The sequence below is a fragment of the Nicotiana tabacum genome, chromosome 22 (assembly GCF_000715075.1).
Source record: "Nicotiana tabacum cultivar K326 chromosome 22, ASM71507v2, whole genome shotgun sequence".
Taxonomy (NCBI): Eukaryota; Viridiplantae; Streptophyta; class Magnoliopsida; order Solanales; family Solanaceae; genus Nicotiana; species Nicotiana tabacum.
In genome coordinates, this window is record NC_134101.1 from 55,094,430 (window position 1) to 55,113,064 (window position 18,635).

Here is an 18,635-nt window from a genome sequence, read left to right on the forward strand (position 1 = left end):
CTACAATCTAAGAAACTGTGGCAAGTAATACCACTACAAGAATTTTGATGGTACTACTAATTTTGGTGTTGTACCTGTCACGACCTCAATTTCTCTCTGTAGGATGTCGTGACGGCACCTAGTCTCTAAGACTAGGTAAGCCTAATAGTTACTAAATAAATAGAAGAATTCAACCATCGAATGATAAGTACGAGATACAAATCTTATACACAATTACAATTCCCAAAACCGATAGTATAAGTCATAAGCTCTACTGAGTTTGCTAGAAAAATCCCTAAATGAAACTGTTCGGGATGGAATTAAACAGTACAATGAAAATATCAGAATGTGACTCTGAGGCCTGCGAACGTGACAACAGGTTTATCTTGAGTCTCCACAGCTCGACCAGCCAGCTAATAATCAACAACAACTGTGGCACCTAGATTTGCACAAAACAATATGCAGAAGCGTAGTATGAATACACCACAGCGGTACCCCTTAAATATCAAGACTAACCTCGGTGAAGTACTGATGAGGGACAGTCAAGACACCTACCAGACTAAACAACCTGAACAAGTGTGAAGGTGAACTACCAGAGAAAAACAATATTAATATACAACAAAGCAGGATAAGGAATACCAAACAATACTTACAACGAGACACCAATAACAACAATATTTAACAGGAAGCAGTGAGGTAATAATGTCGTAGAGTAAGCTGGGCACAGTCTAAGTCCGGTGAAATCAAAATAAGAGAAAAAATCAGCAACAACTCAATATGAACAACTATTGTCACACCAGATTTGTTCAAGCATTTCCACGAGGTACCCTAACCTCATAATCACAGCTCACGGGTCCCAATTCTTGAACCCTAATCACTTGGAATCTTGTGCCCACATTACAACTCATATCCGCATAGACGAATCACATGCCAATAGAACATCCCTCACACATAAGGCTAGTAGACAAGAGTACGTATAATGGTTAATGATGTTAGGATTCACCTTTTGAGACCGATATGGGTGATTTAACTACGTGTATGCTTGTGCAAGTGTTCCACCACAATTCCAGTCAACAAATAGGAGTAGAGACAATGAATGGCACATAAGAAACGATCACCATGAAATGTACAATGTAATAAAAGCAGCAATGAAGTTTGAAGCGGCGACCAACACAACATGGTTAGCTACATAGAACTAAGCAAAAAGTGCATCACGTAGGAAAATAATTAGTAGTATGCTTAGAAACACAACAATCAAAGACAAGTGCACAGAAAAGGGGAAAATGACAACAAGAGCCCTCCCGAGGTACCGCCTCCTAGTGTAACGATCCGCCCGGTCGTTTTGAGAGTAATAGCCCCGATCCCTTATTTTCTGCTTTCCCCGTATATGTTTCTGCTTATGTGACTTGCCGGGAGGTCTTGTTTTGGTTTCGGAGTGTTTTGGGACACGTAGTCCCTAAAACGGAAGCTTAAGTCTTAGGATTTTGACCGTAGTTAGAACTATGTGAAGATGACTCCAGAATGGAGTTCCGTCAGTTCTGTTAGCTCCGTTGGGTAATTTTGGACTTAGGAGCGTGTCCGGACTGTGAATTTGAGGTCTGTAGCTAATTTAGGCTTGAAATGGCGAAAGTCAGATTTTGGGAAATTTAACCGGGGGGTTGACTTTTTGATATCGGGGTCGGATTCCGATTCCGAAAGTTGGAGTAGGTCTGTAATGTTGAATATGACTTGTGTGCAAAATTTGAGGTCAATTGGACGTGGGTTGATAGGTTTCAGCATCGTTTGTGGAATTTGGAAATTTCGAAGTTCATTAAGTTTCGATTGGAGGGTAATTTATGTTTTTGTTGTTGTTTGACGTGTTTTGAGGGCTTGACTAAGTTCATATGTTGTTTTAGGACTTATTTGTATATTTGGTTAAGGTCCCGGGGGCCTCGGGTGTGTTTCTGATGCTTAACGGTTTAAATTTGGACTTAGGCAAATGGCTGAAGCTTTTTGATATCTGGTGGTTTCACACCTGCGGTGGGGAGACCGCAGGTGCGTACTCACATGTGCGGATGAAGGAGCACAGATGCGGAATTTGGCAGCCCAAGCTGGGTTCGCAGGTGCAGAGGTAATTGCGCAGAAGCGGCCTCGCTTCTACGGTTGGTCTGTGCGCAGGAGCGGTATGGGTCGCAGGAGCAGGCGCGCATGTGCGGCCCCTTTGCTCGCAGATGCGGACCCAGCCCCTTAAGTCATTTCCGCACCTGCGAGGGAAATTCCGCAGGTGCGACAATAGGTTCGCAGATGCGAAAAATCGAGGCAGAAGGTTTAAAAGCAAGGGTTCGTGATTTTAGTCTTATTTCAACATTTTGGACTCGGACTTAGGCGATTTTGGAGAAGGTTTTTGAGGTGATTATTGAGGTAAGATTCTTGTACTCGTTTTAGATCATAAAACTTGTTTCCCACTAATTAGTGAGATTTTGAAGTGACATTTTGAGGTTTAGGGCTTGAGAATTGGAGAGTGAATTTTGGGGATTTGGATGACCAAATGGTGTCAGATTTTGATATATTTGGTATGGTTAGACTCGTGGGTGAATGGGCTTTCGGGTTTTGTGACTTTTGTCGAATTTCGAGGCATGGACCCGGGGTCGGGTTGAGCCGATTTCGGATTTTGGGCTATAATTTAGTAGTTTTCTTGTGGAATTGATCCCTTTAGCCTATATTAATTATCTCGTACTGCTTGTGGCTAGATTCGGGGCATTTGGAGACTGATTCGAGGGCAAAGGCATTTAAGAGTAGGATTTTGCGCAGCTGAGGTAAGTAACGCTTTCAAACTTGGTTTTGAGGGTTCTAAACCCCGAACTATGTGCTTTACGATTGGTATTGAGGTGACGCATATGCCAAGTGACGGGCGTGCAAGCGTGCACCGTGAGAATTGTATCCTGGTTGATTCCATGGCACAGTATAGTGACTCTATTTTGTTGGTATCCGTATTTTCATCTTGTGATAAAGTAATTGAGCTGTCAATCATGCTAGATATCATGTTTAGGCTTTATACCGGTATTGTTGGGACCCCTAGTGGTTATTTCTTCTGTCATCTCACTGATTTCATTAATATTATGTACTCAGTCATGTTCATGCATTTCATATCATATCTTAGTCTCAGTTTTTATTTATTGATACATCATATCATTGTTTCGGGCTGGTTTTCATGATATTGTGAGCTCGTGAGTGAGACTGGAGAGATTGATGACTGAGTGAGGCTGAGAGCCTGATTATGAGTGAAAATTATGGGATAGGGTTGCACGCCACAGCAGTTATACTGATTTTATGATAGCGATTGGGCTGTAGGAGCCCCTCCGGAGTCTGTAACACACCCCCAGTGAGCGCGGTTGATATTATTGAGGGATGGATCTTCCCTGGACATGGATCTTGTCCGAAGTACTTGATACCTGGAGATGGATATTCTCCACAGGGCTGGATTGGCCTTTCCTCGGTACTGGGTGACCTATGGTCAGTGTTGTATAAGTTTTGGGATTGATCTTCCCTGGGCCGTGTGGGCCATATACAGTACCGAGTGGTTGAGATATTGAGAGTGTGAGCACTTAAGTCTGTCAGCATGGTGCATCACTTACAGTATGAGCAGTGGCATGTAGATATAACAGAGTTATATTCATTACACTATTCGGATCTGCTTTACTTTACTGTTCGAGTTGCCCATGTGATTTGAGAGCATGCCTACGTTTTTGCACAGTTATTTTCATTTTATCCGTACTAGTTGAGTTCGTCACTACCTTTCAGTCCAAAGTTTGGACTTGTTACTTACTGAGTTGGATGTACTCACGTTACTCCCTGCACCTTGTGTGCAGATCCAGGCATTCCTACGGGGCATGATGGACAACCACCAGTACCACCAGCCAAGGCCACGAGAGGCCGAGGTCGCGATAGAGGCCGCGATAGGGGCAGAGGTGTAGCCCGCACAACAGCTAGGGCAGTACCTGCAGATCCACCAGTTTCCCCAAATCAAGATCAGGTCCCAGTTATGGATGCACCATCGGGACCAGCTCAGGCACCAGCTGTGCCAATCGTTATTCCAGGCCTTCAGGAGGCCTTAGCTTAGATTCTGACCGTATGCACCGGCCTTGCTCAGGCGGTATCTGTTTCGACAGCAGCAGCCACTTCTAGGGCTGAGGGAGCCACTCAGACTCCCGCCGCCCGCACACCAGAGTAGGAGGTACAGGGACTCCAGACACCGGGGGCACCACCAGCCCAGCCGGTTGCAGCTGCTCAGGACTATGTGGTTCCTACTATGCCCGAGGATGAGCAGCGTAGATTGGAGAAGTTTGGGAGGCTCCATCCTCCATCTTTCAGTGGTGCAGAGGGAGAGGATGTGCAGGTCTTCTTGGACAGGTGTCAGAGGATACTCCATACAACCGGTATTCTAGAGACCAGTGGGGTCTCGTTCACTAATTTTTAGTTCTCTAGGGCTGCCTTCAGTTGGTGGGAGGCTTATGAGAGGCGTAGGCCGGTCGGCGCAGCACCCCTTACCTGACAGCAGTTCTCCGTTCTCTTTCGGGAGAAGTTCGTGCCTCAGTTCAGTAGAGAGGAGCTACGCAGGCAGTTCGAGCAGCTTCGTCAGGGTGATATGTTCGTGACGCAGTATGAGATGATATTTTCAGAGTTGGCCTGTCATGCTATCTGGTTGGTTCCCACAGACAGGGAGAGGATCAGGAGGTTCATAGATGGCCTCACTTTTCAACTATGATTGCTTATGACTAGAGAGAGTGTATGGTGCTACTTTTGATGAAGTTGTCGATATTGCTCGTCATATTGAGATGGTTCGCAGCCAGGAACGTGTTGAAAGGGAGGCCAAGAGGCCTCATGGGCAGGGTAGATTTGGCGGTGTTCCTTCTGGGGGTCAATTCCAGCACGGTAGGGGTCGTCCATTCAGACATGCTCAGATGGCTCGCTCAATTCATCGTGGTGCATCATCTGGCCATGGGTCACACCGTTATCAGCAGGGCCAGTCGCCATTCAGTGCACTACCAGCTCAGAGTTCGTCTCATGCACCATCAGCTTAGGGTTCATCTGTGTTAGGACCTTCTAGCAGTTATTTCGGTGCACGGGGTTCCCTTCAGTCCCCACCGTCATTCGCAGAGAGAGGTTGCTTTGAGTGTGGAGATTTGGGTCATATCAAGAGGTATTGTCCCCGCCTTTCAGGAGGTTCATCTCAGCAGAGGAGCCAGCCTTCGACTTCAGCACTAGTTGCTTCACCACCCGCCCAGCTAGCTAGGGGCGGAGCTCAGTCAGCTAGGGGTCACCCGAGAGGGGGAGACTGATCGGGGGCGGCCTGGACCATTTCTATGCTCTTCCTGCCAGACCAGATGCCATTTCTTTTGATGCTGTGATTACAGGTATTGTCTCAGTTTGCCATAGAGATGCCTCTATATTATTTGACCCTGGATCCACTTATTCATATGTGTCCTCGTATTTCGCTCACTTTCTGGATATGCCCTGTGAGTCTCTAGTTTCACCTGTTCATGTGTCTACACCGATGGGCGATACTGTCATTGTGGACCGTGTATATCAGTCATGTATGGTGACTATTGGGAGTCTAGAGACTACATTGGATCTCTTGTTGCTTAGTATGGTCGATTTTGACGTGATTTTGGGTATGGATTGGTTGTCTCTATGTCATGTTGTTCTAGATTATCACGCTAAGACCGTGACGTTGGCGATGTTGGGGTTGCCAAGGGTTGGGTGGAGCGGTTCTATAGACTATGTTCCCAGTAGAGTGATTTCATACTTGAAGGCTCAACGGATGGTTGAGAAGGGTTGTCTATCTTATCTGGTCTTTGTGAGGGATGTTAGTGTAGAGACCCCTGCTATTGATTCTGTTCCGGTGGTGTGAGATTTCTCGAATGTGTTTCCTGCAGACCTGCCGGGCATGCGGCCTGACAGGGATATTGATTTTGGTATTGATTTGGTGCCGGGCACTCAACTCATATCTATTCCACCGTATTGTATGGCGCCGGCGGAGTTGAAGGAATTGAAAGAGCAGCTTCAGGAACTCCTTGATAAGGGGTTTATTCAGCCTAGCGTGTCACCTTGGGTTGTACCAGTTCTATTTGTAAAGAAGAAGGATGGTACTATGAGAATGTGCATTGATTACATGTAGTTGAACAAGGTCACAATCAAGAACAAGTATTCTTTGGCACGTATTGATGATCTGTTTGACCAGCTTCAGGGAGCGAGGGTGTTCTCTAAGAATGATTTGAGGTCAGGGTATCACTAGCTGAAGATTTGGGACTCAGATATTCTTAAGACAGCTTTTAGGACCCGATATGGCCATTACGAGTTCATTATGATATCTTTTGGGCTGACCAACGCCCCAGCAACGTTCATGCATCTGATGAACAGTGTGTTTCAGCCTTATCTTAACTCGTTCGTTATTGTATTCATTGATGACATCCTGGTGTACTCTCGTAGCCAGGAGGAGCATGCCCAGCATCTGAGGATTATGTTATAGCGGTTAAGGGAGGAGAAGCTTTATGCAAAGTTCTCCAAGTGAGTTTTGGCTCAGTTCAGTGGCGTTCTTGGGACACGTGGTGTCCAGTGAAGGTATTCAGGTAGACCCGAAGAAGATAGAGGCGGTTCAAAGTTGGCTTAGACTGTCCTCAGCCACGGAGATTCAGATTTTTCTCGGTTTGGCTGGTTATTACCGTCGTTTTGTGGAGGGCTTCTCATCTATTACATCGCCTTTGACTAAATTGACCCAAAAGGGTGCTCCTTTCAGGTGGTCAGAGGAGTGCGAGGAGAGCTTTCAAAATCTGAAGACTGCTTTGACCACGGCTCCAGTTCTAGTTCTACCATCAGCTTCTGGTTCTTACACAGTGTATTGTGATGCCTCGCGGATCGGTATTGGGTGTGTTCTGATGCAGGAGGGTAGAGTGATTGCTTATGCTTCACGCCAGTTCAAGCCCCATGAGAAGAACTATCCTGTCCATGACCTTGAGTTAGCAGCTATTGTTCACGCCTTGAAGATTTGGCAACACTATTTGTACGGGGTCTGTTGTGAGATTTACACTGATCATCGGAGTTTGCAGCATCTGTTCTAACAGAAGGATCTTAACTTGCGTCAGCGGAGGTGGTTGGAGCTTCTTAAGGACTATGATATCACCATTTTGTACCATCCCGGGAAGGCCAATGTGGTGGTCGATGCCTTGAGTCGCCGGGCGGAGAGTTTGGGGAGCTTAGCATATCTTCCAGCAGCATAGAGGCTATTGACATTGGATGTTCAGGCCTTAGCCAACCAGTTTGTTGGACTAGATGTTTCTAAGCCGAGTCGAGTATTGGCTTATGTGGTCTCTCGATCTTCTCTTTATGATCGTATCAGGGAGCGTCAGTGTGATGACCCCCATCTGTTTGTCCTTAAGGAACCGGTCCAGCATGGTGATGCTAAGAAGGTCACTATTGGGGATAATGGTGCATTGAGGATGCAGGGCAGGCTATGTGTGCCCAATGTAGATGGTTTGTGTGAGCTGATTCTCTAGGAGGCTCATAGTTCGCGGTATTCTATTCATCCGGGTGCCGCGAAGATGTATCAAGACTTGAGACAGCATTACTGGTGGATGAGAATGAATAAGGACATAGTGGAGTATATAGCTCGGTACTTAAATTGCCAACAGGTGAACTATGAGCATCAGCGACCAGGTGGATTGCTTCAGAAGTTAGAGATTCTGGAGTGGAAATGGGAGCGGTTCACTATGGATTTCGTTGTTGGTCTTCCACGGACTCAGCATAAGTTTGATGCAGTTTGGGTGATTGTGGATAGGCTGACCAAGTCAGCTCATTTCATTCCTGTAATGACTACCTATTCTTCCGAGTAGCTGGCTCGAGTGTATATCTGCGAGATTGTCAGGCTTCATGGCATACCGGTATTTATCATCTATGACCGGGGTACGCAGTTTACATCACGGTTCTGGAGGCCCGTGCAGCATGAGTTGGGGACTTGAGTGGAGTTGAGCACAACATTTCACCCTCACGGGGCGGATAGTCCGAGCGTACTATTCAGATATTAGAGGATATACTCTGTGCATGTGTGATGGAGTTTGTAGGTTCGTAGGATCAGTTCTTGCCACTAGAGGAGTTTGCCTACAACAATAGTTATCAATCGAGCATTCAGATGGAACCGTATGAGGCTCTGTATGGTAGGAGGTGTAGGTCTCCGGTGGGTTGGTTCGAGCCGGGTGAGGCTAGATTATTGGGTACAGACTTGGTTCAGGATGCTCTGGAGAAGGTTAAGGTGATTCAGGATAGACTACGCACAGCCCAGTCCAGACAAAAGCATTATGCGGACCGGAAGGTTCGCGATGTTGCATTCAGGGTTGGAGAGCGGGTCTTGCTCCGGGTTTCGCCTATGAAGGGCGTTATGAGGTTCGGGAAGAAGGGCAAGCTGAGCCCAAGGTTCATTGGTCCCTTTGAGGTGTTGCGGCGAGTTGGGGAGGTTACTTATGAGCTTGCTTTACTTCCTAGTCTAGCGGGAGTTCACCCAGTATTCCATGTTTCGATGCTCTGGAGGTATCACGGCGATCCGTCTCATATGTTGGATTTCAGCTCAGTCCAGTTGGGCAAGGATCTATCTTATGTTGAGGAGTCAGTGGCTATTTTGGACAGGCAGGTCAGAAAACTAAGGTCAAAGAACATTGCTTCCATGAAGGTTCAGTGGAGGGGTCAGCCGGTCGAGGAGGCGACTTGGGAGACCGAGCATGATATGCACAACCGTTATCCTCATACTTTCACCACTTCAGGTATGTCTCTATGCTCGTTCGAGAATGAACAATTATTTTAAGAGGGGGAGGATGTAATGACGCGGTCCGTAGTTTTGAGAGTAATAGCCCCGATCCCCTATTTTCTGCTTTCCCCGTGTCTGTTTCTACTTATGTGACTTGTCGGGAGGTCTTGTTTTGGTTTCGAAGTGTTTTCTTAAAATAGTAGCTTAAGTCTTAGGATTTTGACCGTAGTCGGAACTATGTGAAGACGACTCCGTAATGGAGTTTCGTTAGCTCCGTTGGGTGATTTTGGACTTAGGAGCGTATCCGGACTGTGAATTTGAGGTCTGTAGCTAATTTAGGCTTGAAATGGCGAAAGTCAGATTTTGGAAAATTTGACCGGGGGGTTGACTTTTTGATATCGGGGTCGGATTTTGATTCCGGAAGTTGGAGTAGGTCCGTAATGTTGAATATGACTTGTGTGCAAATTTTGAGGTCAATTGGACGTGGGTTGATAGGTTTCGGCGTCGTTTGTGGAATTTGGAAATTTTGAAGTTCATTAATTTGGATTGGAGGGTGATTCGTATTTTTGTTATTGTTTGACGTGTTTTGAGGGCTCGACTAAGTTCGTATGGTATTTTCGGATTTGTTGGTATATTTGGTTGAGGTCCCGGGGGCCTCGGGTGTGTTTCGGATGCTTAACGGTTTGAAATTGGACTTAGGTAAATGGCTGAAGCTTTCTCATATCTAGTGGTTTCGCACCTGCGGTGGGGAGCCCGCAGGTGCGTACTCGCACGGGCAGATGAAGGAGCACAGATGCGGGATTTGGCAGCCCAAGCTGGGTTCACAGGCGCAGAGGTAATTGCGCAGAAGTGGCCTCGCTTCTACGGTTGGTCTGTGCGCAGGAGCGGTATGGGTCGCAGGTGCGGCCCCTTGGTCGCAGGAGCGGGCGCGCAGGTGCGGCCCCTTTGCTCGTAGATGCGCACCCAGGCCCTTAAGTCTTTTCCGCACCTGCGAGGGAAATTCCACAGGTGCAGCATCGCAGGCGCGACAATAGGTCCGCAGATGCGAAAAATCTAGGCAGAAGGTTTAAAAGCAAGGGTTCGCGATTTTAATCTTATTTCAACATTTTGGACTCGGACTTAGGCAATTTTGGAGAAGCTTTTCGAGGTGATTATTGAGGTAAGCTTCTTGTACTCGTTTTGGATCATAAAACTTGTTTCCCCACTGATTTCCCCACCTAATTAGTGAGATTTTGAAGTGAAATTTGGGGGTTTAGGGCTTGAGAATTGAAGAGTGGATTTTGGGGATTTGGATGACCAAATGGTGTCGGATTTTGATAAATTTGGTATGGTTAGACTCATGAGTGAATAGGCTTTCGGGTTTTGTGACTTTTGACGGATTTCGAGGCGTGGGTTCGAGGGCCGGGTTGAGCCGATTTCGAATTTTGAGCTATAATTTAGTTGTTTTCTTGTGGAATTGATCCCTTTAGCCTATATTAATTATCTCATACTGCTTGTGGCTAGATTCGGGGCATTTGGAGACTAATTCGAGGGGCAAAGGCATTTCGGAGTAGGATTTTGCGCAGTTGAGGTAAGTAACGCTTTCAAACTTGGTTTTGAGGGTTCGAAACCCCGAACTATGTGCTTTACGATTGGTATTGCGCACATGCCAAGTGGCGGGCGGGCGAGCATGCACCATGAGAATTGTGGCCTGGTTGATTCCATGGCACAGTATAGTGACTCTATTTTGTTGATATCCATGTTTTCATCTTGTGATAAAGGAATTGAGCTGTCAATCATGCTAGATATCATGTTTAGGCTTTATGCCGGTACTGTTGGGACCCCTAGTGGTTGTTTCTTGCTGTCATCTCACTGATTTCATTGATATTATGTACTCAGTCATGTTCATGCATTTCATATCATATCTCAGTCTCAATTGTTATTTATTGATACATCCTATCATTGTTTTGGGCTAGTTTTCATGATATTGTAAGCCCGTGAGTGAGACTGGAGAGATTTGAGAGCATGCCTACGTTTTTGCACAGTTATTTTCATTTTATCCGTACCAGTTGAGTTCGTCAATACCTTTTAGTCCAAAGTTTGGACTTGTTACTTACTGAGTTGGATGTACTCACGTTACTCCTTGCACCTTATGTGCAGATCCAGGCGTTCTTGGTCACGGCGGCGGCTGCTGATTGAGGCATCAGAGTTCGGGGACTATCGAGGTAGCTGCATGGCATTCGCGGGCCTTGATTTCCCTTTCTTATTTTATCTGCACTTTCAGTTTTATTCTCTAGATACTGTTGTGGACTGTATTCTAGTTTTAGACGCTCATGTACTCAGTGACACCCCGATTTTGGAATAGATTATACCGTATTTTGGTTAAAATCTGGTTTTAAATGGCTTTTCTTTAATATAAATTGTTCCGCTATTATTTCTAAAAGAGTGTTTTACTGTGTTGAAATTTCTTGAGTTGTGGCTTGCCTAGTTCCACGATAGGCGCCATCACGCCGGTCATTTTGGGTCGTGCCTCGTAGTCTCAAATCGTAAAAATGAATCACAACTTTCCTTATATCACTGCAGGAGCCTTTATATTTAGTTTTGAAAATCATTTTTTCAAAATAACATCCCGTGTTTTAGCCCACCTTATCACATCGCATGGCTTCTAGTAGTTTCCCTACAAGCCACGCATTTCAAGTCCACCTTATCTACCGCATGCGTTTGAACACACATACCTTATACCACCGCATGCGTATCAATAATAACAACATGGCAGAAACCTCGTGCAACACAATAACAACCGCATGACAGAAACCTCGTGCAAACACAATAACAACCACACGACAGAAACCTCGTGCAAACACAATAACCACACGACAGAAATTTCGTGCAACACAATAACAATCGCACGACAGAAACCTCGTGCAAACACAATAACAACCGCACAGCAGAAACCTCGTGCAAATAACATAAGAATTCTCTCAACAAAACACGTACGCCAAAAACATAACAACTCAAATAAATGACTTTCACAATGTGTGCCCACATGCCACAATATTTTCTCAAAACAGTTTCAATATCACAACCACATAGCCCTCGACTCAATGATAAGTGGGGATTTTGACTATTTATTAGCGCCTTTTTGCTTTTATTTTAGTCTAAAAGTATTGAATTGTGTTCCCAAAACTAATGAAAAGTGTAAAATTGCAGGAATGTTGAAAGTTAGACTCCCGAGATGAAATCCGACTCAAAAGGGAGTAGTCCGAGCTCAAGGAAACAAAAGGGTACAGAAACATACAAAGTGCGGTCCGCAAAAGGAATTTTGTGGTTGCAAAAGAAATTATGGTCCGCAAAATTCCATCTGCGGTCGTAGACAATGAAGGAAATCCCAGCAGACATTCTAGCAAACTGCTGACCGCATAGGAATTGTGCAACCGCAAAAGAAGAGCTTGAGATTAACTTCAGAGAATGTGCAAATCTCATTCTTCAGAATTGCGGACCGCACAAGAATTGTGCAGCCGCAGAAGTAAAGATACGGATCGTAGAAGACCAGGTTGCGACCACAATGCTAAATTTGCGGACCGCAGAAATATTGCCTCGCGATCGCAGTTCAGAATTATGCGGCCGCAGAACCCCATCTCCTGCAAGATGAAGAATTCTGCGGACCGCACATGGAATTGTGCGACCGCAGAACCTCCCGAAGAGCCTTTTTGTCCGAAATTTCCAGCCTTGTATAAATAGACGAGTTTCATACAATTAGGTCAACTTTTGACATCAGCAAGTCCTATAGCCGTTTTTCTTTGCCTCTTTTGTAAGTTTTCTATATTTTGGAGTATTTTACTATAGATTTTATCATTTTAACTTTACAGTATGAGTTTAATTAGTATTTCTTCTTCTATTTCTTCAATTTCAAGCATGATCGTAGCTAGATTTTTACTAGGGTTGTGACCCAACCCTAGCGTGTAAACCTTATGGGTATCTAATTGAGTATTTGTTTATGATTGGGTGTTTGTTATTTAGCCTTGTTCATGCTTTAATTTATGGAATTAATAGTTACAAACATTGGCTCATGCCTAATTGACTTAGTCTCTACTTAAGAAAGAGAGACTTAGTTTAGGAAATCTTGGCTAACAAGAAATTAGGTCAATCGAGAGATTGATGAACCCAATCAAAAGGGTTCAACCTAGAGATAGTAATAACCCGACTTGAGCTTTTATCAATCGTTTTGTGTGATACCCATTTGGACTTGAGAAAGTCAAATTGGGCAAAACCACTCTCTGACCGCGAGGTATTGAGTAAAGGGTAATTGAGAGTTGATAGCTATAATACACCCCAATCACCAAAACAAGTATTAAGGTTTTTATCCCATTAGGCGAACACCTAGGTGAAGGTCATAGCCCTAGGCTTTTTACAAACTTGAAAAACAACAAAAACAATTATCCTAGTCTTATTTCTTTACTTTGCAATCCTTAGTTTTAAAATAGAAATAGAAACAAAACCATTTTGTGGAAGTGCAAATTAAGATAGTTCAAATTCACGCATTAGAATATATACTCCTAACTCCCATCTAGCTCCCTGTGGATTCGATCCCGACTCTTCGTTGGGTTACTATAATTGCAATCGACCGTGTTATACCTTGTTTTGAGGTGTGCATTGTGCGCGATAGGTCACTCAATAACACTAAATACAACAGGAACAACAATAATAACACGAGAATACGACAAGTAAATCAATACAAGAACTTCAGAACACAAAGAAACAGAAGAACTTACTCATAAAGAAAGACACAACAGGGAAATAATAGTCTCAACAAGAATAATTCAACAAGGGAGAGGTAATTTGTAACAATGATTCCACGAAAGTGCAATTCGACAACAAGAGATAGCATGAATCAATGACCCCAAATAAGAATACGTCAACAATGAAAGGGATAACAAACTTCAAATAAGGCTAACCAATTACAGACGAGATAATATTGATTTCAATTAAGGTTAAGCAATTACAGAAAGGATAGCATGACGATAAAAAGGGGCAACAACTTCAGTTAAGGCACGTAAGAGTTTAATCGGCAATAGGGTAGAACATGAAGCAATTAATTCCAATTAAGACACGTAAGGGTGAATTTAGTAAATAGTGGATTTAACATGACAAAACAACTTTATATTTAATGGACATAAGAACCTAAGAGCCCTAAACGGTCAAATTTCCACAAATAAGCCCAAGCACGTACTCGTCATCTCGCGTACACGGCCTTCACATGACACAATTAGCACAAATGACTCAAATCCTAAGGGGTAGTTCCCCCACACAAAGTTAGGCAAGATACTTACCTCAAAGAAGCTAGACCGATACTCTAAAATGACCTTCTCGAGAGAAATAACCTCGGACGGCTCAAATCTAGCCAAAATAACTTCAAGTCATAAATAAAACTCATAGGAAATAATTCCGGATAATAAAGCTTCAATATTTAACAAGAACTAAAAGTCAACCAAAACGTCAACCCCTAGGCCCGCGTCTCGGAACCCGACCAAAATTATAAAATTCGAACACCCATTCGATAACGAGTCCAACCATACAAGAATTACCAAATTCTTATATGAATTCGCCCTTCAAATCCTCATTTTATATTTTAAAAGAGTTTCTCAAAATATCCCATTTTTCCCAACTCAAACCACTAATTTAATGGTAAAAACAAAGATGGAATCATGAAATAAAATCAAATCCGGGTATAGAACACTTACCCCAAACAAACACGTGAAGAACCCCTCAAAAATCGCTAAAATCCAAGGCCTACAACTCAAAATATGATAAAAATGGCCAAACCCTCGAAATAGAGTTCTTATAACTCTGCCCAGGCATTCCTCTTACGAAATCGCAGAACATACCTCGTGATCGCGGAACACAAAAATCACCGCTCAATGAAATGAGCTACACATTCGCGGAAAACACCTCGCGAACGCGATGAACAGATTGGCCAACCTTCACGAACGCGACGAGTAACATTCCACCAGTCTCCAATTCCCTTATGCGAACACGGAACACCCTACGCGATCGCGAATAATAACCAGCTGAACCTTCGCGAACGCATTCCCACTGTCACGTTCGCGATAAGCAAAAATGCTGAGTTTCCTAGAATCACTTCGCGATCACAGCTTCATCTTCGCGATCGCGAAAAGCAACAGCAACACCAGAAACCATCAACTCAAAAGCATGAAGAAATGGTCCATAGCCTATCCGACACACACCCGAGGCCCCCGGGACCTCAACCAAATATACCAACACATCCTAAAATACGATACGAATTTAGTCGAGGCCTAAAATCACATCAAATAACACCTATAAATCGCACCTCGAATCGAACTCATGAATTTTCAAATCTTCCAACTTCCAAAACTCGCGTTGAAACATATAAAATCAACCCGGAACGACGTCAAAATTTGCATGCAAGTCCCAAATGACATAACAGAGCTAATCTAACTCTCAGAATCACATTCCGACCCCGATATCACCAAATTCAACTCTCGGTCAAAACTCTCAACCATCCAAAACTTCAACTTTCTAATTTTTGCCGAAATACTTCAACTTACCCTACGGACCTCCAAATCCAAATCTGGACGCACGCCTAAGTCCAAAATCACCATACGAAGCTATTGGAATCATCAAAACTCCATTTCAGAGTCGTCTACACAAAAATGAATTTTCGGTCAACCCTTACTGCTTAATCTTCTAAAACAAGAATCCTTCTTTCAAATTGATCCCAAATCATCCGAAAATCGAACTCGACCACACACGCAAGTCATAACACATAATACAAAGCTGCTCGAGACCTTAAGCCACCGAACAAGATGTTAATTCTCAAAATGACCGTTCGGGTCGTTACATTCTCCCCTCTTAAACAAACGTTCGTCCTCGAACGTGTCAAGACAAGTGTTTTAAAAAGCGTGGGCGTAAGGTGATGCGTTTTACATATGCCTCAGCGAGGCATAAGCCCTGAGGCATGGGGCATAAGCCCCATAGGTATTTATTTTTTAATATTTTATAAAATAATATAATGACAGTAAATATTTATAAACAGGTAAATTGCATAAATATGTGAAATATATATATATATATATGTGTGTGTGTGTGCGCGCGCGCTCCATCCCCACAAAAAACTAGTCAAAACAATCTATTATACGCTACTTACAAGCACAAGTAACTTGAGTCTAAAAGAATAAAGTTTTCTACATGGAGGAACAAAAAGGATGACTAACATGCAATTTAAACTTTGAATTTGCTGCTATGAAGGTGAGTGGAGTTCTCTTTGTATTTTTAAAAAACAATTGTTGCTTTTAGGAGATATTAGCAAACTAGCGGAGAAGATAAGGAATTGGGAAAGACCATGAATTAGGACTTCAATCAATAAAAAAGGTCTTGACTTTTAAATTTAACACATTTGAGTTCCTTTTTAAACCTTTTGAGTAATTACCAATCTGACTTTGGAGAATTTGGGTATTATATGAAGGACTTATTCAACAAATTTTGTTTTAATTTGAAAAAGTATCTGGGACTTACGCCTCAATAAAAAAATGCACCTCAAACACCCGGGCATACGTCCCGAATTGCTGGGTGTACGCCTCTTGACACTTTCGCCCCACACCATCGCCTCGGGGCGTTTTTGGTGCGCCTCACCCCAGGGCTCGCCCCGAAAACGCCTTGTAAAATACTGGTCAAGACCCATTCTGAAGTCATCAAATCACTGAGTAAACTACCATACATACACCCACGGGTGATCCCACGTCACCCCAATCCACATAGGCCCGACAACACCATCTCAACTTAAATTTATCCCTTTCACCCACACTGATGACCTTAGAACCAACATTTTCACCATTCAATCATTCTCCAAGGACCCGATTCCCGCATCAACACACGGTATCAACCTTAACCGCTGCAACAACTTATGCCTACACCCACAACGTACAGCCACACGACATAACACATCACACACATGCCCTAAACAACAACTCCAGCCACAGTAGCTGCCCATAATCAAATCTAGTACCGGCAATTAGCCTCATATCCGTTAGAACCCTGGTTCAAACCTTCACAATAATGACAAGGATGCAAGAAACATGAAGACCTCATAACTATTCACCCGAATCAACAAGTCACATCCAACGCCACCGGGGCACACACCTCGCAAGCTAAAGCTCAATAAGCACATCACGAATATGACTGAATATAATATGTAGGGAGAAACACATAAGAGAACTATCAAACAAGCCCGACAAGCACCCCTCCTTATCAATATCAGACTACGAATCAATTTCACAAAGGGGGAATCGAAGCATATGAATAAATCACAAGGATCTCATCCTGATATAACTCCACCACGGACCGTAGCTCGGTTCAAACATATCAAATCGCATGAAGAAGCGAGAATCCCATGCTCAGCTCCGAATTGCAAGTAGAATGCACATCATACCAACCAAAACCTTCCACTAGTTCAATTCCGCTAAATACTGATCTCCCACCCTAGTAGAGCATCTAAATCACAAATCGTAACCAAACACTCAGAAATTGCATCAAAACCTACCGTACTGGGTAACAGAAAGTCAATTCTAGTCTCATAACTCTCAATAATGAATAAAAACAAAACGATAGACACGGGCCACCACTATAGAATCTCCCAACAGGGGTAAACACATAAATAGAGTACAAAATCACGAAACTCACCCATATGTGAAGTAAAATAGAAGGACTTTCCCCGATAAGCAGAACCGGAACCAAAATACGAATGATGCTCCCCTATAACAAGTCGAAACCATATCTGTACGACATTATCTGGTGTAGCGGCCTCAGCCCTACCATTGAAAGCAAATCAACGAGTCGGGCCCCCCCTCTTGGGCGCCCTTTACTCGCCTGATTGTACCCCAAGCTAGCGTTGCAGGAATATCAGCAACTGGAGCAGAACCCATAGCTTAAATTCCCTTGCTGTGACTTATCTGTCCGGAGTCTGGGACAACCTCTCACCATATGGATGGTATCTCCACACTCAAAGAAACCTCTCTACTGACATGGTTGTGGAAGTTGTCCAGTATAGGTACCCTGAGACCCATGGGTACTTGGAACACCGTGCGAAGTCTGAAATGCAACTGAACTGATTGACCCACAAAACCTCTACATGCCGTACTCTACCTCCAAAATAGGGACTAATAGATCCCTCCGTCCTACAAGGCCTCTTAGCCTCCTTGCTCTCTCTCTCTCTCCTGACCCCGTATGTCCTCTAGTCGGGGGCGATCTCTACTACCTGCTGAAATGAAACACCCGACTCCAACTCCCTAGCCACGCTGAACCGGATATCATGATCGATCCCCCCAATGAACATGCGAACTCGCTCTCTGACTGTAGAAACCAAAACATGTACATGTCTGGACAAATCACTAAATCTAATGGCATACTCTGACACCGACATAGTGCCCTGGCGCAGTTGCTCAAACTCCATGCGCCATGCATCCCGAAGGGTCTGGGGAACAAACTCTCTCAAGAACATCCCTGAAAATTGAACCCATGAAAGTGAAGTTGTATCGGCCGCACTACCCAACTCATACACTCGTCACCACTAATATGCCGCTCCCTTAAGCTGGACCGTAGTAAAAGCAACCCCACTCGTCTCCATAATACCCATAATGCGGAGAATATGGTAGCATTCCCCTAGGAACCCATGCGCATCCTCTGAAGCCAAACCACTAAAAGTAGGAGGGTAATGCTTCTTGAACCTCGCAAGTCTAAGTTGTTCTTCCTCATATTTTGTTGCCCTAACCACATGCTGAACTGGGGTAACATGTTGTGTCGGCATGACACCTGGAACCTGACCAATGTGGACTAGTTGCTCTGGACTATGGGCAACGGGAATCTGAGC